General features: G+C 43.1%; 1 long non-coding RNA gene across 1 annotated transcript; it reads left to right on the top strand.

The window, feature by feature from the left end:
- The first annotated feature begins 15493 nt into the window (after positions 1-15493).
- Positions 15494-16337, top strand: LOC138635124 (uncharacterized). The gene is made up of 3 exons (XR_011312061.1): positions 15494-15531; positions 15896-15928; positions 16279-16337. It is a non-coding gene; the product is annotated as an uncharacterized lncRNA (long non-coding RNA).
- Positions 16338-25401: the final 9064 nt, after the last annotated feature.

Here is a 25401-nt window from a genome sequence, read left to right as displayed (position 1 = left end):
GGTAGAAATAGTGACAGGGACTATAAGGGGAAATCAAAAGGTTTCGCCGCTGCTCCTGTTGTGTGCGAACGGAGCGCAGCACCGTGACGTCTAGAGAGCAGGGTGAAGCCATAACCTTTGTGAGTAAGTATTCCGACTTATGTCGCTTCATCAACGTCAGCACCTGACTTACGCACGTTTTTGTGACCACTATGAGTGCATTTGTGATTTCACCATTAACATGAAACTTGATCAGAAAAATTTTGTGTCGAAGTTGTAATCAGGCTGGCTATACTTTTGGTATATTGTGGAGAAAAAAAAACCCCACAAAAAAACAATGTCATGTTGACATTTTTGCAGAGTTAGGAGTTCTGAGCAGTAATAATTGCACAAAGGCTGAAGCTATTGTCATTTCATTCTTGTGTCTTTAGAATTATTGATGATACATCACACAAAGATCTAAACTCCTTTATACAGACAACTATTGGACACCTGGAAACACTGCCCTGCACTGCCAAACATCTTATGAACGAAGCTCACTGGTGATGCAAGACTAAAGCCAAAAAGGCCACATGCTGACTAAAACTAAAAGTCCCTGATGTTATGCTTTAAAAGGGAACACATAATTCCAAGCTGTAGGCATAATGCACCTGCCTACATCCCACTGTGCTGCGGAAGATAAAGTATTTCCACAATAACCTGTTTTTAAGGGTGGGTGGGCTCATTTGCAAATAAAAGCTCACTGCCGCGGGACTTGCAGGTGAAATTGTTTGGCACGGAGTCATGAAAGTCATTCCTGCCTCACATTCACCAGCACTGTGGCCAGTTTATTAAGGCAAACGAGCGCACGTGTGCATGTTTTTCTGTCTGGGTCACACCTTTACTGACTCCCTCTCTCTCTCTCTTTTCTCTGCCTTCCTCCCCATCAGTTGCTTTCTCTCCCTCCGTCACTCAAAAGGGGGTAAACTACCCGTCTGGAGGGGGTGAGCGGTCCTCCACTTCACACATGGCCATATATAGGCAGCAGACGTTAGGTAAACGCTAGGTAGACGTTAGGTAAACTTAAAACAGGCACCACAGTCAGCCAGCTGCTTTATTTGTAACACTGATACGCTTCTGTGAGCTAGCAAACATGGGGCCACATGGCAACGCATGTTGCGTGGATGGATGTGGGAAGTGGACGGCAGGTGGATGAGAGAGACTGGGAGCGTTTGTGGTGACGATGACTGTCAAAGTTTATATGAATCACTCTATTTACACACATTAGCACACGGATGGCCATGTCCATTCGAAGAATAACATCTTAACTTTGTTGAAAAAAATTGTTGGCTATGGAACCTGCATGTCTGTGCCCAGTTTCTTCTTATTCCAAATACAGACAACATGATGTCATGTCTACATGTTTCCACTGTAACTACAGTACAATAGAATTTAATAGCAGTACTATAACATTATTAACCAATTCCAATTTTTTTTTTTTTACTTTTTACACAGTAAGACGACAAGAGAGAAAATACCTAATAAGCAGATAAAAATGTTTTAATGCCCTGTCTACTCTCAATACGACATTACTGTTGCTTTATCCTACATGTGTAACCCATATTTTACCTATTAACTGTCGATGTATGTGTGTGGATGTGTGACTTTTCTTGAAATGAAAGCATCCATTTTTTACCTAGTTATTTCTATTATTGGTCCAGAATCATAGGAAGACGATAGGACTACATAGTACAGTATTACAACTATACAAAATGGCCTCTAGGAAAAATCTGTTTGAATTTTGAAACAAGTTTTGAAAGCTGAAATGTACTTTGGTTCATCACTGTTTCCAACATTGTGCTGTAATAACACTGCTATGGGTGGTACGGTTTTGTTTTGCTCTGCTTCTATGCAGGACTAGTTTAACGTTGAGGATATGGACGACAGTGTGTTAGAAAGTCAGCTGCTTTGTTCAAATGTGACAACACTTCCGTCCTCCTCCGACAATCATGACTCAGCGGCGGCAGGATCACGCATTTGAACGGATGTCGGAAGATGCCCCCGTCCATCCCAAGACTATTAAGCTTAAATTTACAGTTTTACAGTCCATTTCACGAGACTTGCAATTAACCAGAAACCCACATGAACACTGGGAGGACTCTACAGAGGAAAAAGAAAAACTCTTGTGTCCTACTGACCATACTGATTTAATTTTCCTCTGGTGTTTACATACGCAGGTGCGAATGTAATTACGTCACTATGAATGTAGTGGAAAGTTGCACTCAGAATGAATAAACAGCTGGAGTTTTTCTCATTGTAAAAACTAACTCTGAAACATTCCTCTGACTACTTCCACTATGAGAGGCTCTTCTATGTTGCTTTTTAATTAAGGTCAGTCTCATGTGTAAGACTGAGGGAATGATCTGAGATTTTACCTCCCTTGCAAAGAAGTACATTCATATTTTAAGTGTTGGAGAGACCTGATGAAGATGTTGTAAAAGAGAAAAAGGTGGTCGATATGAGCACTGCACTCCAGATTCAGGGAGTTTTCAGGTAAAACCTATGGATATAAGTCAAATCTCATATGCCGCTGATTCACTAAATGTGGTCCTCCACCTGGTGGCAAAAGTATTTCAAAGGCCTAACAAATGCACTGCAACTGGTCCAGTTCCAAAAATTACATATTACAATGATGGAAAAATGAGTGGTAAATCATTCTGTTAGCCACATACAACACAGTATAACATTAGTCGAAATGGCATTTGGATTCCTCAGTTGTTGATTTTAGAAAGAAGAATGAAGGAAAATTTTGAAACAGCTTCTCGGTCCAAAAAGCAGTCGATAGGTCAGAGACAACGCCGGAGACCTGACAGGTCAGATGAATCTTGGACAGAGAGCTGCAGCGGCAAAAAAAAGCTGCTGCTATGTGCCTCCCTCTGCTGATTTTTTTTTTATTTTTGTGAATTCTCTGATTATTTATCTTTGACTTTGAAACAGGAGCCTTATGTTGTTGTTATTTAGTCTTTCTGAGGAATATTGCAGTGAATTTTATTTCATGAAAAAAAGCATTGGCATCTGCAGTGAGAAGTAATACTTTGGGAAATTTGGTTTGGTGCATGGTTCAAATACTTAGGAAACCTCTGACATATGCACCATATGGCTGTGATTGTAAGTCGTGGTCGATCATAATGTTCAATCTAAGTCTTAACTTCACACCTGTATTAATGACCATTAGAGTAAAAAAATACATATGGCTCTTTGAATGTACTTTTCATTTTACCTTCATTCTACGATTACTATTACTTCAGTATTGTTTCACTGCATAACTATGTAGTTCCATCAAAGTTAAACACAAAGCATACCGGGTCTGAAAACATAGCAATAAAACTACACTTTAAGACCAATTATGGGTGCTCAGGTAGCACTGCCTCTCTCCTTCTCTCTCTCTAACACACACACACACACACACACACACACACACACACACACACACACACACACACACACACACACACACACACACACACACACACACACACACACAAATGTACACATACACTCGTACAGAAATACAAATATACAATTACACTTATTTACTAATTGAGCCGTTTTGGACTGAACTCAGAGCCGAAGGTTTCCACATGATCACATCGCAGAAACATTTGCCACATTTCAGATTGGTGTAAACTCAGATCAGCCTGTGCGGCTGCTTCAGTCAGTCATTGTTAAAGACAGAACACTGCAAAGCAACTTTGTTTGATAATGAGATTAATTTTACTGACCACTTGTAGCTCAGAAGCCTTGTTTGGCTTGTCCACGAGTCCATGAGACGAAGGATTACAGCTCTAAGTTACTTAAAGAATTAATACTCATGTTCTCCTCTAAGAGGGTCAGTGGGATTGTCTGAAAAATGTCCACTCAACAACTATGAGGCTACATTTTACTGCCAAAGGATGAGCACAGAGATCTCTGAAAGAGAATTCAAGTGTTTCTCTCAGTGTTTGGGTGCCATTAGCTCATTTTCTTCAAATTTCAGGGCCCATTACCTCCAGAGAAAGAAAATGTTTCAGCAAACCTGCCAGACTCAGACATCAGCCCTCAGGAGCTGCGATGGGACCAGCCAGCCCAAACATGGAGAAAAACCCCAGGAATACCACTGGTCGAAATAAAAACACTGATTGTTTCCAGGTATCTGGACTTGCCTGTCTCTCTGGCAGCTAGGAAACAAAGCGGTGAGACACAAAGGCTTTGTGGGTGAATGTCTTAAGGTGATGCCACTCGTTCTTGTTAAACACCACACATTTGACTTTTCACTTTCTTTCACTTTTCTGTTCTTTGTCTGCTCTTTTTTCTCTCCTATACTTTGCCGTAACTTTTAAGTGTCTTCTCTCCTCCCACAGACGTGTTTTACTCATGCAGAAAACACTATGATGTGACTTCATTCTGGGATTCACCCACTTCAGGTATAAATATTTCATTTGGCATGAACATCTGGCGTGTGGACGCCCGCCACACTACCTCCACCTCCCACCAATGTAATTCACACAATAAGCTGCAGCTACAATGTTTATGTCTCTGTCCATCATCCATATCTACGGTTACATGCCAGTCTCACAATGCTTATGTTATCATAATTTAATTTTTAGGAAAGCTCATCCTCTGAAGCTGCATTACATTAGTAGCTACCAAAGACTCATCATATGTGCTTTATTGAGTCAGTTTTTACGAGATTTAAACATGACACCGTTTGGAAATCCACCAGACACTTCTGGCACGGTTCCCTTTTTCTGTTTGAGATGTGGAGACAAAGAAAAGCAGTGACCTGCACTTTTTTTTTACAATTCACAGACTCCCTTGTCACTCATTCATCTCCTTCCTCTCTCACTCGCTCTCACTCTCTCTCACCCCCCACCCAGCCTCCACTCCAATGTCTTGGCAGTGGAGTCAAATAAATGCAGCCCAACAGTCATTGGAGGGGTTAGAACAACCCACTTGATTTAATGAGGTGATCCAGTGTGTTTTCTGCCCCCCCTCTTTCCTTGTCTATCTTTCTCTGTGTCTCTTAGCCAATTACACAGTGTCCTGTTTTGCATTCCCCCCCCCCCCCCCTCTTTCTTTCTTTCTTTTTTTTTTTTTTAGCTCTCACTCATTTTTCCCTCCTTCTTTCTAAAGGCCTTGTTGAGTCCTGATAGGCTTGCCGGGCATAAAAACCTGGAGCTCAGGAGAGGAGAAGGACATTTTGAAGCGAGATGGCAAGAGGGACGGTGGCCACGTACCTGCAGGGAGTCCTTCTCCTGGCGCTGTGGAAACCCTCGCTGCAAGGAGGTGGGTTCCCCCGCTTTTAGCATGTGTGTGGCGCTCAGCACTGCAGCACCTGTGGATCAGTTGTCACATAAAGTTTATGTAGCAGAAGAGAGATGCATGCACTTTGTTTTACTGGTAGTTCAGTAAAATCTTTCATGAGATTTAGAAGATTTTAGATGCTGCAACTAATAATGATGATGATAATAATGTTGTCTGGGTACCACTGAATTTCTCAAGCATGCACGCTGTAAGAAATGTCCAAACACCTACCAAAGAGGTGAACTTACTTCAGACTGGTTTCACTGAAGAGAATCACAATATGTTTTGTTAAATTCATCTCCAGTGAGGAACCTGACAGTGGAGCATGTTGGACTGAGCTTTCAGAAGAGATGCTTTAGCCTCCATGTATCACAAAGGTTTTAAGAAAAGTGAAAACTCCTTTCAGAGTAAAGTATTTTTCTCCTAATAATGAAAAAAAAAATCTGTCAATTTTTTTTTTTTTTTGTCGAAGAATTGATAACTACCTACACACTTTTTAAAAATGCATTTCTTCGTGTTTGTCTGGATGAACTTTGAAAGTAATTAAGTACACACACCTGTCAAATGAGGACGTCTCTCTTCCAACAAAACACTGTATGACAACACTGTCACAAAACCCAGGTGTATTTTTCATTCCAGCTCTTCCTCCTCTTGAGGCATGACGTCTTGACAGCAAGGTGTAAATTAAAGCTTTTAATGAGGTGCTACACCCTATAAAATAATGTCATTATGCCCACGTGGTCCAGGGCTTTTTTCATTGTCTTATCTGTTTAAGCTTTGAGTTGGCCGATGAGAGGAGGTTCCCTTCAACTCTTCCTTGTCTTGTTGGAGGAGAGTTCGGGTGGTTAAAAGGCTGTTGTGTAATTTGAATTCATACAAGGTCAGGCTGAACCTCTGCACACTCAGTGGAGAGTAAGTACACATGTCATTGATGGTTTGTTTGTTTTGGTTTTACTAAAGTGGACTGGATAAGTATCTAAAGCTCTGTATTTTTTTCGCCATTAGCTTGAATCAAAAGGAAACTGAGAACTTCTTAGGACAGAATATTCACTGAGTAACTCAGTGATGAAGACACTTACATTTTAGAAGTGATGTGCAATAATGCAGTCAGAATACCAAACCCTTTGGCTTTAATCCACCTGGAACAGAACAGGGATTTTTAGGACAACTTAATCTACTTCTACTCGGGAAAGAGGCTGAAGCCATGATGCTGCATTTACTGCTGGAAAAAAAAAAAAAAAATCTAAATTCACTACATTTTTGACCAAATTCTCGACATCTGCAACAATATTGTAGCAATGATAAACCATGGTAACTTTAAAACCAGTATATTGTGACTTTTTATGAGTCTTCATAACATAATTGGTGGTGAATCCATACAGGTTTTCCTTGATCTGAATACAATTTACAGTCTACAGTCACACAAGCAGGTCTGTAAAGTTTTAGCATTTGCTGTCAAGAAAACCAGACTGTTACCAGATACTAAAAACCAAAACACTGAACAAACTAAAATTTTGAGCTGATGATGGCAACAAAGTTCACAAAAAACATGGATGCACTGAAGTGCATTCAAGGTAATTCATTCAGACACATTTCATCATGAACCACAAATGTCCACCAGCTGATGGCGCTGCAGGAAAGAATCACCAAATCCTTTGGGATTCGATCCAGGTTATCATGCCGTAAAATAGCAATATTTAGATAGGAGCAGAGCAATAAATTGAGACAAACACCATTAATCCATAATGAGATATTAATGACAGAGAAGAAAAATATCCTTTCTACACAATGAACAAATCATTCGAGTATATGGTTGTACCTGTCCAGTGTCTCATTTCAATAAAGATTCCTCCAAAAACAACAAAACCGTTCCTGTCCTGCACCATCCAGCTGACAATGAATGACTGAAGACTTCAGTTATTTACTGTGTTGTTAATGTGCTGTACATTGCAATACTGTGAAATCAGTTACTCACATTTTTTAGGAATCCCTACAGACCTCGTCTTTTCACATCTGGACTGTGGGATCTTGAAAAACTTTTCCTTTTATAGCTGTGTTTCTATTTTGAGCGATCATGATTTGTGAAACACAACATAGGTGCAGAAAAGTGTGAGAATTATTTCTGCTTTTTGGATGAGGCGGCATTTGTTATCAGCTACAGAAAGACTCAGACACCAAGAGAGCTGATAGTAGCTGTACATAGACACACATTAACACACTCAACACAAGGACACACACACACTCTGTCTCTCTCTGCTTGTGTGGGATCTGATCTTATTATTTTTGTGCAATCCTTGTTATTTTGGCAAATTAAACGAGTTAAAGGTTGGCAAAGAGGAGAAAATGATGCCTTATTAGTCATCAGTCATGACTCATGGATTCCACAAATTCTATCGCCTGTTTGGAACCAAAACAATGAAAACACAGTTCAGCATTAAACTGATGTGTATAAATGTATTTTTCTGCTTATAAAAAGAACAATGTTAATCATTTTATTCATAAAACATTATATTTTAACAGGAACACAGCTGCAGAAACTAAATATCATACTGTAAAAGGATTTTGCACATCTGTTTGTATCAGGTGTATACATACCCACTGGTGGTGCTGCAGGAGGAGCTGGAGCTGGGATAGGACCAGGTGGGACTGGAACAGGATTTGGTCCTGGAGGAGCCGGGACAGGATTTCAGCCTGGTGGAGGAGGTGGACCAGGAGGAGCTGGTGCTGGTCTAGGAGGCTTTGGACCAGGAGCTGGTGGAGGTAGATCACATTTGTGTTTTGTGCTGAATAACATTTGAGTTTTAAGTTATAAATCAGTCAAGAGTCTAACTGTCCGAGAGAAGACTTGGACTTAAATCACTAAATGCGAACACAGACATCAGCATTCCTTTCAAATGCAGCTGAGCTCATTAAAAATGATACTTAAACATTTAAGATTTTGTCATCGCTTATGCCTGAGCTACGTATTTCAAATTTTCACTATCTTTTGTTTAAATGACATCAGTTTCTTGAAGAGATCCAGGTTACGAGCCAGAAAAAACAGACGGTGTGTTTTAATGTCTCACAGATAATGAATTCCTCATGCTGACTTCAACCACAAGAAAAGATTTGTCTGCAAATTTGCAATTGATGTTTTTCTGCTTTCTCTGTGCTGATTTCTGGTCTGACTTCGTCTACATAAATATTGTGTTTTTTTCAATTCACAATCCTTCTAATCCTCAGGTGGATATGGTCAAGGACCTGGAGGTGTTGGACCAGGTGGAGTCGGACCAGGAGGTTTCAGACCCAATAACTTTGGTCCAGGGAGTGGTGGATTGGGAGTCGTACCCGGAGGTGTTGGGGCTGGTAAGACAATGATAGCTGGCTGACATCTTTCTTCCACCACCTGTACAACAAATTCTTGCTACACTTTAATCATGTTACTGTTGATTTAATTGTCATGATTTCATTCTTCTAACAGGTGGAAAACCTCCAAAAACAGGTGAGACTTTGTTAGAGCTCTGGTTCAAGACTGTGGTTTTCATTAAGACCAAAAGAAGCTTCTTCAAGACATTAAAGCTCAAACGTCATGGAATTTATGCATGAAATATGTTCAAAGGTTGTTTTTTAAGGTGTGGAGGAGCAACCCTACAGACCATTGAGATGGCTCTAACCTCTTAAAACAAAGCAACAGCGACTTGTCTCAATATCTTACTCCTTTCAATATCTTACTTCTCTCTAGGAGGTGGTTACGGTGGTCGTGGAGCAGGGCAGGGAGTTGGAGGTGTAGGAGGAGGACTGGGACCTGGCGGAGTCGGGGCAGGTGGTTTTGGACCAGGTGGTGTTGGTCCTGGAGGCTATGGAACTGGGCCTGGAGGAGTTGGTCCAGGTATGAATGGTTGTTTTTTTTTTCATTTTTTTGGCAGGATTAAGTAATAAAGATTTGTCTCTTGCATCCAGGACCTAATGGAAAACTTGGGAGTGAATTATTTGAAAGACAATATTAAAAAAACATCACCCTCATTACGCACACATGGACTCAGTTTACATTGGGATTAGTCATGGAAAAGTTTCAAGATAGCATGGGAATAACTAATAACTGCTACAGCCTGTCCGATCACTCAAAAGATGGGTGTAAAATTGTCACAATAATTCCCGACTGCATAAATACTGGTAATCTTTTGAAGGCCTGGTAATTTAGTTTTTTAAAGTAAGAGTCATGAACACAACCATCATTTGAAGGTACGATTCGATCATCTAAGACGCCTGCTAGATTTACTTGCATCCTCACAATAAGAGGAAGTTATGTGTTCACGTCAGCAACTCTACTGTAAATATTGTTCCTGTGGTCAGTTCAATGCAGCAGGATAAAGATTGCATACATGTACCATTATTTCATTTCCTCACTACCTCAAGGTTAAAAGCTATTGTTGGGGGGCCACCCACCCTCTCCCACACAGATGTGCACACACACAGTGATAAAGGCTAATGCATTAGGCATGGCAGGCCCCTGATAAAGGACGGAAGTCATCACGTCAGTCACAAAGACTGATTTGCTTTGGAATTTCAGGCCTCTCTGTTTTTCATCCCCCAAACATGCGAGTTGCCTGTGCAGGATGAAGAATGTTGGTGATAATATTTCTTGGAGGTTAAGCCTCGGCTTTGTGGAACCTTTTGAAATCCACCCATTATGCCGGTGGGTAGGAAATAGGTCAGTGTTAGCACAGGAAAACAGACTCATGTGTCACATTTTCCAGTTTACCAAAAGTCTGGCCATCTTAGTCGAACATGTTTTTCATCCACGGCACACAATAACTTACATTTTAATGTGGTGTGGTGTGTTTTACTTTGCTCCATCCTGAAGAACAAAATGCAAACAAGTTAACCTGAACAAGTAACAGGAGGCGTGAATTTATAAAAGTAAAAAAAAAAAAAAAAAAAAAAAATCCCTTCAAGCAAAAACTGTGCAAGTGAACACACTGACAAGGAGCTGCTTACAATTAGAAAATATTGCAGAAAATAGAAACAAACAAGATTAAGTTGCTGCGTAAAGCTAGAAATGACTGACCAGGCCTCCACACACACTTCTAATTGATTTAAGAGGTTTAAAAGTCCAGCACCTAAAACAAAGACCTTCATGGAGAACAATTTAAGTGACCTTGTGAGGTTTATCTTGGGCAGCCATGATACATGTGTAACATCACAAAAGGGTGTTGTCGCAAAGGGACATACTAAATTGATTAATGTATGATTTAGTGTATTATAGTCCCTGAGCCAGGAAGTGCTACTGTAAGTACTCCCTCTCTTTTATCTCCTCACAAGGATATGGAGGCCTCGGAGCAGGGGGTTTGGGTGGAGCAGGCCTCGGAGCAGGAGGCCTTGGGACTGGTGGAGGTCTGGGAGCTGGAACGGGCTTCGTCCCTGGAGGTCAGTGGTTTTCATTTGTTTACATCTGTTGTGACTCTTGCTTGTGTAACGTCTATATACCTCCCGGGTAGCTGCTGGACCATAGTGATCCATAGATTACAATTTGCCAAAGCAATTAGTGTGGTACAAAAAAATACAAATGAACCTGTCCAGCAGCTACAGAAAAGTTCCTCACAAGTACATGATAATACTGCTGAAATATGATTACTGTTCCCTTCTGCTGTCATTTACTCTACAGTTTAATATATTGTTTAGCTCGAAGGTGTATGAGTGGTAAAGAAGGTTCTGTCCTGATGCAGGTGGCTATGGAGGATTTGGAGGTGGTTATGGACCAGGTGGTGGAACTGGTCCAAAACCCCCTAAAACAGGTAACTACTGTTTATGTTTCCACATCAAAATTATAGTTTTAATCATTGCAGTGTCAGTGACTATTTGTATTTTTCACCTTAGGTGGTGTTGGAACATCGCTTGGAGGAACGGGTTATGGACCTGGCGGTGCAGGATTTGGACCTGGTGGTGCAGGAGTTGGGCCTGGCGGTGCAGGATTTGGACCTGGGGGTGCAGGGGTTGGGCCTGGTGGAGCAGGATTTGGACCTGGTGGTGCAGGAGTTGGGCCTGGCGGTGCAGGATTTGGACCTGGGGGTGCAGGGGTTGGGCCTGGTGGAGCAGGATTTGGACCTGGGGGTGCAGGGGTTGGGCCTGGTGGTGCAGGATTTGGGCCTGGGGGTGCAGGGGTTGGGCCTGGTGGAGCAGGATTTGGACCTGGGGGTGCAGGGGTTGGGCCTGGTGGAGCAGGATTTGGACCTGGGGGTGCAGGGGTCGGGCCTGGTGGAGCAGGATTTGGACCTGGGGGTGCAGGGGTCGGGCCTGGTGGAGCAGGGTTTGGACCTGGGGGTGCAGGGGTTGGGCCTGGTGGAGCAGGATTTGGACCTGGGGGTGCAGGGGTCGGGCCTGGTGGAGCAGGATTTGGACCTGGGGGTGCAGGGGTTGGGCCTGGTGGAGCAGGGTTCGGGCCAGGCGGAGCAGGATTTGGACCTGGTAGTGCTGGGGTTGGGCCAGGTGGAGCAGGTTATGGACCTGGTGGTGCAGGATTCGGGCCTGGCGGTGCAGGATTCGGGCCTGGCGGTGCAGGATTTGGACCTGGCGGTGCAGGAGTCGGGCCTGGTGGAGCTGCTGTGCCAGGAGGAGGTAGATAATATGATTTAGTTATACTATAATGTATACAAAAACATAAACTGTATGTATTCTACAATAGCGAACATGGTTTTGAAGATTAAATGCAATTCATCAAGCACAAACATGAACAAGAGTTAAAACAATGTATATTTTATTTCTAAAGGAAACTTTATCTCAAGAATTAAACACATATTTTAAAGTTTCCTCTTGTTTACTGTCAACTTTTCAATAAAATATTTTCTGTTCCCATTAAATTCTGTTTACAAAATGTTTTGTTTACTAAAGTGACTTTTCTGTTTCAGTTCCTGTGCTGCCACAGACTGGAACCACTGGGGGAGGACCTGGAGGAAAGAGCGGTGGTAAAGCATCAAAACAAGTTCCAGGTAAACTCCTAAACATTACAACTCATGTGTTACTAAAGGTTCTACGACATCAGTTTATAGTAATCAATCAATGTTATAAATATGACTTTGGTGACACAGGTGTTGGAGTGCCGGGACTCTATCAAGGTGGATTTGTACCAGGCCAAGGTATGTTGTAACACAAGAAACTTAAGAATATGGGTACTAAGCAATACAATAATATGCCATTATGAGGAATTCTATGTGCTTACAGAAAAAGTTTTATGTGTCTTTCTGTCTCCTCCTCTCAGGTTTTGGAGGCCGTGGTGTTCTCCCTGGAGTGGCCACCGGATCTGGACTCGGCCCTCAGACTGGTTTGTAATGTGTTATGAATCCTGGAACGTGACATCTTTACATAGCACACCTGCCTAAAAATAAAAATTATTGTCTCATTCCTCGCAGGGGCTGGAGTACTTGGTCAAGGGGGTGTTGGACAAGGAGGAGCAGGCAGTAAGTGTCATAAAGTCTTTGCAATATTACAAGCAGATCTTTTGTATTACTTGAACTTTCATATTAAAAGAATAATAAAGAATAATAAATGCTAGTCCAGAGTGCAAGTATTTCAAAGGATGAGTATCTGTGTTAAGTGTATTTCTCACATTAGATGGTCGTGGACAGCAGCTGCCTGGAGTCTTCCGTGGTTATCCTCTCATATCACCAAAAACAGGTACACGGGAACAATGTTCATCTGCAAGTAACATAACATGAAATAAGTGATAAATGTAGATGAGGAAATCTTGTCTACAGTAAAAATTATTTATTGTTTCTTTACAGGGGCGGGAAAATCGAAGAAGCTGGCCAAAGCTGCAGCAAAATACGGTAAAAAGACATTAGTTGAGGCATCAATCTTGTTTTCAAAATAACGGGCATAATGTGTTACCATCATCAAATAAGTAAATATTCACAACTGATATTTTTGTACACTTTCTTGAGGTGGAGGTGGAGCTGGAGGTGGCGCACTTGGCCAAGGAGGCACTTTAGGAGGTGTGGCTGGAAGACTCCCTGGAGGTGGAGTCACACCTGGATTTGGAGGCGGAGCTGGAACCGGAGGTGTGCCTGGATTTGGAGGCGGAGCTGGAACCGGAGGTGGGCCTGGGTTTGGAGGCGGAGCTGGAACCGGAGGTGTGCCTGGGTTTGGAGGCGGAGCTGGAACCGGAGGTGGGCCTGGGTTTGGAGGCGGAGCTGGAACCGGAGGTGGGCCTGGGTTTGGCGGTGGAGCTGGAACCAGAGGTGGGCCTGGAGCAGGCAGCGGCTTACCTGGTTTAGGTAAATCTAAGTATACTTTTTCCAGCTCTATTAAGTAATTTTTCAACTCATATAATGTTATTTCCCATTCTTGGAAAAATTGCCTTTAATGACACACTCAAACTGCCTTCAATTTTTCCAGGCAGCGGAGGAGTTGGTACAGCTGGAGGCCTTGGAGCTGGAGGACCTGCCTCTGGGATTGGAACAGGTGCGGGCTATGGTTTTGGTCCAGGTGGTGTCGGCACTGGCGCAGCTGGAGGCCATGGAGGCGGACGACTGGGAGGAGGAGTTGGCCTCGGCACTGGTGTGGGACCAGGCTCTGGGATTGGTTTTGGTCCAGGTGGTGCTGGCACTGGGCCAGGTGGTCTTGGCTTTGGTCCTGGTGGGGCCGGCACTGGATTAGGAGGAGCAGGAACAGGACCTGGGGGTAATTATGAATAAGCAGATTTATGGTTTTAGAAAATTCAGCCAATAATTATGCAACAGTAAAAGCTAAAAAAAAAATACAGTATCAGTACACTGAACAGTAACAACTTAACAGTGTCCAGTACTTCAATGTCTTTCATAATTTATGTTTGTATTTCAGGATATGATGCCAGTGCCAAAGCTCGTAAATACGGTAAGAATAATAAGATAACGAAACAACTGTAGGCCACTGTATTACCATTATATTTTTGGATTTAACAAGAACTTCAAAACAAATAAAAGATGATGGTTCTCTCCATATAGGCATGTTAAGTGGGGCACTTGGAGGTCAAGGAACAGGTACTGGAGGAGTCAGGCCCGGTGGTGCTGGCACTGGATATGGACCAGGTGGAGTTGGGCCCGGTGGTGCTGGTGCTGGCTATGGACCAGGTGGAGTAGGACCAGGTGGAGTTGGACCTGGTGGTGCTGGTACTGGCTATGGACCAGGTGGAGTTGGACCTAGTGGTGTTGGTACCGGCTATGGACCAGGTGGAGTAAGACCAGGCGGAGTTGGACCTGGTGGCGCTGGTACTGGCTATGGACCAGGTGGCGTTGTACCTGGTGGTGCTGGTACTGGCTATGGACCAGGTGGAGTTGGACCTGGTGGCGCTGGTACTGGCTATGGACCAGGTGGAGTTGTACCTGGTGGTGCTGGTACTGGCTATGGACCAGGTGGCGTTGTACCTGGTGGTGCTGGTACTGGCTATGGACCAGGTGGAGTTGGACCTGGTGGCGCTGGTACTGGCTATGGACCAGGTGGAGTTGTACCTGGTGGTGCTGGTACTGGCTATGGACCAGGTGGAGTTGGACCTGGTGGTACTGGCTATGGACCTGGTGGACTTATACCTGGCGGAGTTGGACCAGGTGGTACTGGCTATGGACCAGGTGGAGTAAGACCAGGTGGAGTTGGACCTGGTGGTGCTGGTACTGGCTATGGACCAGGTGGAGTTGGACCTGGTGGTACTGGCTATGGACCTGGTGGACTTATACCTGGTGGAGTTGGACCAGGTGGTGCTGGCTATGGACCTGGAGGTAAGATTAAAAAAAAAAAAAAAAGAAACCCTTCAAATCAGGAAGCCTGTCAGAATTCAAACAGATCCACTGGCTAATATTCTACTTTTACATACTTTTGACGTGTTTGCAGGTTACGCTGGTGCCAAAGCCCGAAAATATGGCAAGTTTAAAAAATGTTTTTACTAAATGTCTTTTGATCCTTAAATTAAATCTGTGATTGCATGACGTTTGTATAAAGAGACAAAAATGGAACTGCAGCCGTTAATGATGTTATTTATTTTTCCTATTGTGAGAAACGACTTGTTTGTCAGTCGAGTCTTGTCTGGCTGCTTTATGTTTCATAAGATGCTGCTCTTGGCAGGTCTTCCTGGAGGTGCTGGAGGTGCCCTGGGGGCAGGAGGACTTGGGGCTGGAGCTGGGCCTGGTTCTGGGCTCGGAGTTGGAGGAGGGGTTCCTGGACGAGCTGTTGGAGGTGGACCGGGAGGCTTTGGACCGGGTAGCTTTGGACCAGGCGGAGCTGGAGGTACAAACAGAAAATCAACACTGTCGGGTTTTTCCTCAGAAACTTTAGAAAACAAACAGAAAGAGAAAGATTATTAAACACATTGTGCACATGAAAAAAAATACAAAATTAGTAAATAAATAGTAAATATTTATAAACTAATTAGTTAACATGTCTGTTGCTGTGTATATAATTGTCTGTCTGTTTCTTGTGGTCATTGTTGTGGAGTTTTAAGACCAGCGTACTGCTGCAAAAAAAGGCTCATTAGAATTACAGGACTTAATAAAAAAGATCTTAATGAAAGTACATCAAACATATAAAACCAACACATTTATATGAGCTCCTTCTATGCACATCTTTTAATTCCCTGGTGTTTTTCCTGCAGGATATCCTGGGGGACCCAAGTCTCTCAAATATGGTGCGATTTATACATTCTTTTAAAACATCTAATTCATTTAAAAAAAAAAAAAAAATTGTCAACATGCCAATTGCATGATCTCTCAAAACCTATAACACCTGTGGCAATGTACTGTGTAGTACAAGTACATATTTTAGAGTGGACTTTTATGGTGACCAGTTTAAGACACACCTCTGCAGTAATTACTCTGTGATTTGTGAACATTTGAGAGAAATAAACCTTTTTGTTTGGATAGATCTTTTTCTTCAACTCGTGAAAAATGGATGCAAAAACCAGAGTAGTGCCTTTATATTGGATGTTTTTCGTGACCTCATTAGAGACGAACTGCTCACATACTTGCTCCTCCCCAGGGCTTCCTGGTGGTGGCGGAGCCCCTGGATCTGGTCTGGATGGGAGATTCGGTGGTCCGGCAGCAGGAGGCTATGGCCCAGGGGCCGGGGGAGCACTAGGGGCTGGAAGAGGATATGGACCGGGTGGATATGGGCCTGGAGTTGGATCTGTGGCTGGGACTGGTTATGGACCAGGTGGAGGTTATGGTGCAGGACCAGGGGCTGGATATGGAACAGGTTCAGAGGGCAATTTTAATTTTGTTCAAGATTAATTTTGCCACAGTTAAATTAAAACAACTTGCTAGAATCCTGAAACTAAATTATTTCTGTTTTTAACAGGTTATGGACCTGGATCAAAACCTGCTAAATACGGTATGAAAATGTTGTTAAAACACAATGGATGTTTAATAGATAGATAGATTCTTTATTAATCCCGCAAGGGGAAATTTATTAATTAATAATGAAGTCATTCTAATTCCTGTAAAAGCTACATTATTTTCATGTAATTTTAGGTCAAGGTGGAGCAGGTGCTGGAGGGGTCCTTGGAGGTGGAGCAGGACGAGGTGGCAAGTTGTTTACTTATAAAGATATCAATATTTTTTTGGAGTTTCTTATAGACGTAGGTCAAACTATTTTTTATTTTGTACAATTCAATAGGTGGCTACCGACCAGGAGGCTTCGGAACGGGCACTGGAGGTCTAGGTTGGTTTTCACTGGTGTCTGTAGTAAAGTGTCATTTTATTGGGGTCACGTTAAAAGTGAAAGTCACATTTAAGTATAAACTATTCCTTTCTTAACTATCTTATATGTCATTTTCTCTGTCGTGATCCGCAGGCTTTGGTACAGCTGGATCTAAAGCTGCAAAGTACGGTAAGGTTTGACAAGACTCTGTGTCGAGTGTGTGTACAGTAGTTTGGGTTTATAAGCACTTCTTTTGAATTTACCAGATAACCTCTTCTATAAACTGTAGGGAAACCAGGTGGAGTTGCACCAGGGACAGGAGCAGGTACTGGGACCGGAACTACAGGAGCAGGTACTGGGACCGGAACTACAGGAGCAGGTACTGGGACCGGAACTACAGGAGCAGGAACAGGGACCGGCACTGGTGTTTCAGTAAATGGCACCGGCAGCAGTGCAGGGACAACAGCTGGACCCAGTGGTGAGCCTCGTTTTGAAGACTAGATACTTTAGCTACAACTGATTATTAGCTATTAATAAGATGATTTATGTATTTATCAGGAGGAGTTGGAATCACAAGAGGCACACCAGCTCCAGGATCAGAAGGTATCACATACAGTGTTACAGTACACACAAACAAAATGCAAATAAGTCACATATTACAAGAAAAATACATTTGCTCATTCCAGTACATTAGTTTTAAAATAAAATGCATCCAACAAGGGCAATAGATGGTGACTGAATGAGAGGTGAGACAATTATACCATTGACTTTGTTTGATTTATTCATTTATAACTTCATACTACTCTATACTGTTTTCCCTCAGTTTTTAATGTGGTTATTATCTGATTATTGATATGACAAACCTTTTTAATAAAAAGTACTTTTATGTTTTGCCTGTATTGCAGGTGATGGTGGTGCTGGCAGTGCGTTAGAGGGGTCTGGAAGTCCTGGAGGGGAAGGTGTGTGTAAAACTTTCTGGACTCTTTTCGTACCTTGAAATCATCCACAGAATTTGTGACATGTGACAACAATCATCACACAGATTCAGGTCAGGGATGTAATAACCTGATGGTCACACAAGATGCTGCACAGACTCCATGACCTGTAAAAATTAAGCAACAAGTTTTTACAAAATCAAATAAAACTTTATTTTAAAGCATTTAATAAAATGTATTTAAGTTTATACTTTTTTTATTTTTTAAATCTTGTATCTCCTGTTAGACAGTGTCTGCATGTAAAAAGGTTCTAACTTCTACATTAAAACAGGAGGTGCTGGAGCAGGTGGCAGACCAGTGGGTGCAGGAGGTGATGGAGATGGCCTCGGTGAAACGGGAATCCCAATCATTGGAGCAAAACCAGGTATTTTTTGTCATTCATGCTACAGATTCAATACACAAAACAGTATATGGACTATTTCCTAAATATTAGTTTATCAGTGAAAATGTGTTATGTCAACTGCTGTGTTGTCTTATTATTATCTTTATAAAACAGGACTGAACGGGACTACAGTTCCAGGTCAGACACTGCATGTTTGTCTGGAAGCACTGCATGTTCTTCCATTTCTGTCAGAGCACAATCAGTAGCTGTGTCATTGTTATTGTGTGATGTAGGCCGGGGAGGATATATATTTGTCCTCTGTTTCTTTGTTTGCCTCTTCATGTCAGCCAAACATCCCCAAAACTAGATTTACATTTTTACATTTTAAATTACATTTGCTGTAAATGAAAAGAGCAGTGTCTCTTAGATTTTGGTGTTGACAGCACCTCCTTGTGGTGCTTTATAAAACGCTTCACTTTTTTACTCAACTCCTTAACTTTGAGGAGTGGAAGAAAATCCTCCACATTCCACAGACTAATTTTGGATCATTGCTAAAACCTTTCATCATCATTTCTCTGACCAAGTTCATCCAGTCTTTTATAAATTTTGTATTTAACACATTGCTAATTTAACATAATTCTGCCTCAATGTTTTGATTGAAAAATTCTTATAGATGACAAATTTATGTGAGAAGTCTCAAAATGCAGTTTGGATGCAGAATAGAAGCAAATTGGAGGAAATTATGCAAACTTGTATTGCCATAAAAGGAACTTAATGAACATCTTTGAATAATATCAGTGTTATAAAGCATTTGGGGTGTGTTACTACAGACTGTTTAAGCTTTAACGCAGTTAGCTGAATGTGACAAATAACTTCATCTCGTGTCCTTCAGGCTCAACAAGAGACTCCTCTGGTAAGTTGGCATTAAGTTTAATGAACACAGAGATGTCACATGTAAGAGGTTAATAGAGCTTATTATACACAGCAAGGGACTACAGATTTTTAAATAGCATGGGCATAATTTAAAGATAAAATCTGTTCAATAACATACAGTGACATATCACACTGTCACAACTGCTTTTAATCTGGATGCAGATCACAGTATTTCTCCATTCACATGCATTCACAGCTGTCACTGGTTTACCTGTACCTGAGAGTAAGTGTTTTTCCTGCACTTCCTATCACTGGCACTACAGAATATTGCATGGCAGTCTAAAACTAGCTAACGACTGAAGCTTGAAACATACTTATATTGAACATGTATTGCCAAACTGTTTCTGATTGATAGCATCCCAAGATAATCTGTATTCCTGTCGTTGCAGTTGGTGGCGGGACTGTACAACCAAGTGGTAGGTAAACCTCCATAAACTGTTTGATTATACTGTAAACAGTGTTGTTGGGATTTCTCTTACCAGTATTTCTACTTGTGTTTTAAACAGCTGGGACAGGTGTTGGTAAGTAGACCCGAGTGGCTTAAACACTTATTAACAATTGCTGCAGTCCCTGCATGTAGTGTCTACTGAGCTGACTGGAGACTAACTCTTGGTTTTCTCTCTGAAATTCCGGTGGTACAGGACTTCCCTCTGGAGGTAAGATTTCCCAGCAGACACATACAGTGCACAGCAGTTATTTGCTTCATGCCTTACTCAGTTTCAACATCCTCTTCGTAGAGATCTTGTGGCTAAAATAGAAAAGCAATATTCCCTGATTTCACATTATAATTTTTGCAGGTACTGGTGGTGATCTCTCAAATGGGGCACTTCCTGGAGCCAAACCTCTCAAACCTCCAGGTGAATAAAATAAGATACAATTTATCTTTTACCATTTATAAGTCAAGTTTCAGGCTAAATTACTTATATTGGGAATGGAAAGGGGAAAACACATTTAATGGGTGGTAATCACAAGCCAAACAGCAACCTATTAAAGCCTGTTATTACCTATTAAAGCAGACTGGGAGGCAGGCTCCTTTTCTGTGGAACCAGCTGCCAGTTTGTGTTTAGAAGGCAGCCAAATCTTTTATTCAGGCATAAAACTTTCCTACTTGACAAGTCTTATGTTGTTGTCATGGTACTGTAGGCCTGGGATGTTTTTAGTGTGTTTGTTGTCATTTTGTTTACCTGTTGTGTGTTCTTTTGTCTATCTACTGTGTTTTGGGAGCATGTTGCAGGATGATTTTACACTTAAAATTGAACTGAATGAAACTTTTACACATTCAGAACAGAATTAAAAGTTTCCTTTTCCCCCTAAAACCCATTTATCAAAACTTACATCTGTCTGATGTCATTCATTATGTTACAGAATAGATTATGCTATTAAGATGTCAACAGAGCGGTAACAGATGGTTTGTGTATCACCTACCAGGCTCCTTCTCTGGACCGGATAGTTTAGTTCCACACTGAAAAAACTGTCTTCTGGGCTCTGTCTGCAGGTGTCCCCAGAGGTGACACACCAGGTGAAGGAGATGGAGAAGGAGGTCCTGATGGAGAGAGAGGTGGCACGGGAGGCACAGCTGGAGGACTGGGAGGAGTAGGAGGAACTCCGACCACTGCAGGAGCAGCAGGAGGTGTTTCAGGCGGTGCAGCAGGAACAGGAAGAGGAGACAGTCCTGCTACTGGAACTGGAGTTGGATCAGGCGGTACAGCTGGTGGAGTAAGAGGAACACCAAAATCACCAAAAGGTGCAACTTTTTGCTGTCTGAATCTAATCACATTTAAATAGTATTACATCTACCTCCGTCTACGATCAATAACTGAAAAACCTTCCATTTTGATCACTATGACGAACATATATCATGAAAAACATACATGAAGGATCCAAAATCCCTACCCACTAGAGAAGAAGATCTATTATATGTATTTTATTTTATTTTTTTTTATTTTTTTTTTTATGTAGCATATGGACCTGATGGGACTGTAGCTGGAGGCGTAAGTGGTGGACCTGGTGGAGTTGGTGGAGTGGCAGGAGGGGCTGAAAGGGGCCCTGGGTCGGTTGCAGGAGGTCCTGGAGGTGTTGGAGTTGGTCCAGGAGCAGTGGGAGGAGGCACTGGAGGAGCAGGCTTAGTACCTGGTGCTGGTGGGCCTGGTGGAGTTGGAACAGGAGTGCCAAAACCTGGAAAAAGTGAGCTGCCGTCACGTTTTGGTCTCGGAAATGTTTGCGTATCTTCCTCAAATTTACATTCCTATAATACAGTGAGATTTCTAATTTGTACGTTTAACACATTATCCACCACAGGTTATGGTGCTGGTGGAGCTGGAGTCTTACCAGGTGGAGGTATGCTCACTAACACAATCATTAACATTTCAGTTACAGCAAACAGATGAAACAAACCTCATTACAGTATATTTCTTTTATCCTTCACAGGCCTACGTTACCCGACTGGAGCTGGACAAGGAGCTGGAAAAGCCGGCAAAGGTTCTAGAAACTGTTAAACTTCATTCTCCTCTCTTAAATAAAGACTTATGTTGGCCTCAGAAATGAAAGAAGCTACATGATACATTAAGTGTTTTCACCTTTCAGTATATGGGACTCTTGGAGTAGGAGGCCAGGGTGGAGTTGGTCCTGGTGGCTACGGCACTGGGCCTGGTGGTTATGGTGCAGGACCCGGAGGTTACGGGATTGGCCCAGGCGGCTATGGTGTTGGACCTGGAGGATACGGAGCTGGACCTGGAGGCTATGGCAGAGGCATTGGCGGTGGTCCTGGGGGAGCTGGAGCTGGTCCGGGAGGAGTAGGTGGTGCGGGAGGAGGAACAGGAGCAGGCCCAGGTGGAGTCGGCGGCGGACTGGGGGGACTTGGTGGTGGTGTGGAGTCTGGTGGTAAGTTGACCTCTATGAAAATGTACTGTGTGACACATAAATATTTGTAAATAGCATGTCACTGATTAGCTGTTCATTTCATACACTCCCAATCAGGTTCCAGATATGGCACAGGTCCAGGACTGGGTACTGGAGCTGGCAAACCACCAAAAAGTATGATAAGAATGCACAGACAAACAGAGTAAACATAAATAAGAGCATTTATGAAGAAAACTGTAATTTAACATTATTTGTTTTCAGGTTACGGAGCAGGAGGTGGTGGTGCTAGAGTTGGGCCTGGTGGCTACGGGACTGGACCAGGTGGAGTTGGTTCTGGTCCAGGAAGTTTTGGACCAGGTGGCCTTGTGCCTGGTGGTGCTGGTGCTGGTAGTTATGTACCTCGTGGCACTGGACCAGGCGGATATGGTCCCGGCGGAGCTGGGACAGGACTCGGTGGTGTCGGAACCAGACCAGGTGGTGTTGGACCAGGTGGTGTTGGCACAGGACCAGGCAGCTATGGACCTGGAGGAGCAGGGGCCATTCCTGGTGTTTATACTGCTGGAGGTCATGGACAAGGAAAAAGAAAACCTCCCAAAACAGGTATAATGAGATTGTGTATTTTCATAATAACAACATTTGATAACATGTTATAATAAATATTTAAGCTGTTAACTCCTACTGACAGGCTATGGATCCTCCTCACTGGGTGGAGCAGGCTATGGACAAGGTGAGAAACCTACATATTGGGCTACATAGATGCCTGCACTGTGGTGTGTCATGATTAACTGATTATTATAATTAAGTGCAGGAAGTGTTGAAAGAACAACTCCATATGATAACTTGTAAGTTATACAGGAGGTTCAAATCTTTACGGTAGAGAACATGGCTAAAGCCATGCGTGTCAGCGTAAAAACAGTTTAGGGTTACTAAAACCTTGGGTTGTTTTTCAGGTGCTGGAGTGCCGCCTGGTGGAACTGGTACAGGTACTGGCAGATATGGGCCTGGTGGTTTTGGACCTGGAAGTTTCGGACCAGGCGGTGCCGGGACAGGAACGGGAGGGTTCGGACCAGGCGGTGCTGGGACAGGAACAGGAGGCTTTGGACCAGGCGCCGCTGGGACAGGAACAGGATTTGGACCAGGCGGTGCCGGGACAGGAACAGGATTTGGACCAGGTGGTGCCGGGACAGGAACAGGAGGCTTTGGACCAGGCGCTGCTGGGACAGGAACAGGATTTGGACCAGGCGGTGCCGGGATAGGAACAGGATTTGGACCAGGCGGTGCCGGGACAGGAACAGGAGGCTTTGGACCAGGCAGTGCCGGGACAGGAACAGGATTTGGACCAGGCAGGGCTGGCACAGGGACAGGGTTTGGACCAGGGGGTGCTGGCATAGGAACTGGTTTTGGACCAGGCGGTGCTGGGACAGGAACGGGATTTGGACCAGGTGGTGCTGGTACAGGAACAGGATTTGGACCAGGGGGCCAAGGATTAGGAAAAAGAAAACCTAAAACTGGTACGTAAGGATCACAAGTAAAAAATGCCAGGTGATACATTGCAGTGATGGAAACACCTATTTGATGTATTGTGTTGTGACCAGACACTAGTTGGACCAAACCTTTTTTCATCCGTTTTTTTTCAGGTTATGGAGGAGCTGGTTATGGATCAGGTGAGGTCGGAGTTAGGATTGGGGATCTTAAATGTCTTTTTAAACTTTGATGTGGCATATATTTGTGTTTATATCTTTACATCTGTTTTCCAGCTGCAGGTGCAGGAGCTGGTCCTGGTGGAGCTGGAGTTAGACCTGGTGGCTATGGTCCAGGAGGATATGGACCAGGAGGTGCTGGAACCGGTGGATTTGGCCCAGGGGGTGCTGGAACCGGTGGATTTGGCCCAGGGGGGGCTGGAACCGGAGGGTTTGGCCCAGGAGGTGCTGGAACCGGTGGTTTTGGCCCAGGAGGTGCTGGAACCGGAGGGTTTGGCCCAGGAGGTGCTGGAACTGGTGGGTTTGGCCCAGGAGGTGCTGGAACTGGTGGGTTTGGCCCAGGAGGTGCTGGAACCGGTGGTTTTGGCCCAGGAGGTGCTGGAACCGGTGGGTTTGGCCCAGGAGGTGCTGGAACAGTGCCAGGGGGTTTTGGACCCGGCGGGGCTGGGGGATACAGACCTGGTGGCCAAACAAGAAAGCCTTCTAAATCAGGTTACGGCTCATCGTTGGGTGGAACTGGCTATGGACCAGGTAAATTTCTTAGATCAATATATATATCTATATATATATATATAGATATATATAGATATATATATATATAGATAGATAGATAGATAGATAGATAGATAGATAGATAGATAGATAGATAGATAGATAGATAGATAGATAGATAGATAGATAGATAGATAGATAGATAGATAGATAGATAGATAGATAGATAGATAGATAGATAGATAGTTACTTTCTTAATCCCACAAGGGGAATTTTTTTTCGCTACAGCAGCATTATTTATATGGTATATATATATATATCATATAAATATTTCACCAAAAGCTTTTGATAATTACTGATACATGTTGCTGGAATTTGGCCCGGCAATAACAAAGGTATTACTGCTTTGCATAATAGACCACCAAATGTCTGAGTTACAGCAGGGAGATACTGAAACACAAATCTAATGGCTCTCTGTGGCAACATGGCACGCCTCATTTGCTGACTGGATCCACAATTTATCATATCCCCTGTGCAAGTATGCTGCAATTCAAAGCAACAGGACGTGAGTCATGAGGTCTGGTCAGCAATAAGTGGGATCCCATGAAAAGCAACTCTGGCTACTTTGCAGGGTAGAGAATGGCGTACACACCAAGCAGAAGGAAAGCTATAACCTTCGTAAGTAAGTATTCGTATTTATGTTGCTTGATCAACATCAGCACAGGAGTTACAATTTGTGACCACTAGTTCGGCAGATCAGTAATTCAACCACGTACATCAAATTATGTGTGAAATTCCCAAAATCAGCAATGGAAGTCTTGAAATACTTTAGAACATCTTCAGCAATAAAGCAATGAGCCGGCCGCGTTTTTAAGAGGGGCAGAACGTCGCCTTCCAAGACCAACGTCTGGTCAGGAGCACTTAGGTGGCATTTCTTTGACAGCCACAGGGTTGCGCAGCGTGAATTTATCACCCAGGATCAGACTGTCAGCTGGGTCCTAGTGTGATGTTCTAAGAAGTCAAAGGGAAAACATTCCATGCAAATGAGCTGAACTCTCGCTGGATCGCAATTTGGTTCTCCAACTCGACAATGTGCTCTTTTACAGCATGTTGGAAACTCTTAAGGTCTATCACCCTAAACAAACAATCTCTGCTCCCCGCC

The sequence above is a fragment of the Brachyistius frenatus genome, unplaced genomic scaffold, assembly GCF_029030835.1.
Source record: "Brachyistius frenatus isolate BFR_SWC_R1_liver_20210118 unplaced genomic scaffold, ASM2903083v1 Contig_5, whole genome shotgun sequence".
In the NCBI taxonomy this organism is placed as follows: Eukaryota; Metazoa; Chordata; class Actinopteri; family Embiotocidae; genus Brachyistius; species Brachyistius frenatus.
The sequence above is the reverse complement of the archived record's forward strand: the minus strand, read 5'-3'. Positions and strand labels throughout refer to the sequence as shown.